The sequence below is a fragment of the Mus pahari genome, chromosome 3, assembly GCF_900095145.1.
Source record: "Mus pahari chromosome 3, PAHARI_EIJ_v1.1, whole genome shotgun sequence".
Lineage (NCBI taxonomy): Eukaryota > Metazoa > Chordata > Mammalia > Rodentia > Muridae > Mus > Mus pahari.
In genome coordinates this window covers 94,762,212-94,763,233 of record NC_034592.1, presented here as the reverse complement: position 1 = coordinate 94,763,233, position 1,022 = coordinate 94,762,212, and positions in this window count along the sequence as shown.

Here is a 1,022-nt window from a genome sequence, read left to right as displayed (position 1 = left end):
AACACAGAGAAGATGAGGGAGATTGTTTTAAAATTGTTGTTTAGAAATAATCACATCAATTTGAAAAATCTAGTTCAAATCCAGTTTAAACCATTGCATCATTTCTGTTCTCCTGCCGGCTGCTAGTCTGAATACTAGTTGAAGACAATTAGTGATTGTCAGGAGTGGGTCTAGAAGGCTAAGGTGCTATACCTATGCCTGGAAGTATCTTCTAGAAATAGGCTTTTAATTCTTTTCTATGAGCCTCGTGATAACTAATTAAATTAAATGCTTGCATCCCTAAGTTATTCCTTGTTTTAGTAGTCTGAAACAATTAAGAGGAAATCAGAACTCTAATCAAGTCACTGAGACAAGGATTTATTGGGTATTAGTTTGTTTTTATTTTTTGTATAAATTAGTTCTAAAATATGTTACCTGATTTTAGTCTTAGGATGAAGGTGGAGTTTTCTTAGAATCACTTTAGTTTCGTGGCATCTAAATGAACAATGAGTTCAGTTTTATCATTATCGTCACTTCAGATGATATAAAACCAATCTCAAGGTAGTCATTTGTTGATTCCAGATTTGGTGTAATTGTCTTGAAAAGTCACTGTTAAAAAAAAAGCTTTTCTGTTTACTTTCTTTTATTTTGAAATTATGATACATTATACATTACATTATTTCCCTTTCCTTTCTTTCCTCCAAAACCTCCCATACACCCTTGCTTCACTCTTCCAAATTCATGCCCTCTTTGAAAACTGATTGATTTTTTATATGCATATAGGTCTGTATATAAATATATATTTCTAATATAACCTGTTCAGTCTGTGTAATGTTACTTGCATATATATCAACTATTTGGTTTTGGCTAACCAATTGTTCTCTTCTCAGAGGAAGACAGTTTCTCAGCATTTTTAAATTGCTTGTAGGGTTGAGCTTTCTTGGGATTCCTCTCTCCAATTTGGCATGCCCACTGCTGCTGTCCACTGGCATGCCCACTGCTGCTGTCCACTGGCATGCCCACTGCTGCTGTCCACTGGCATG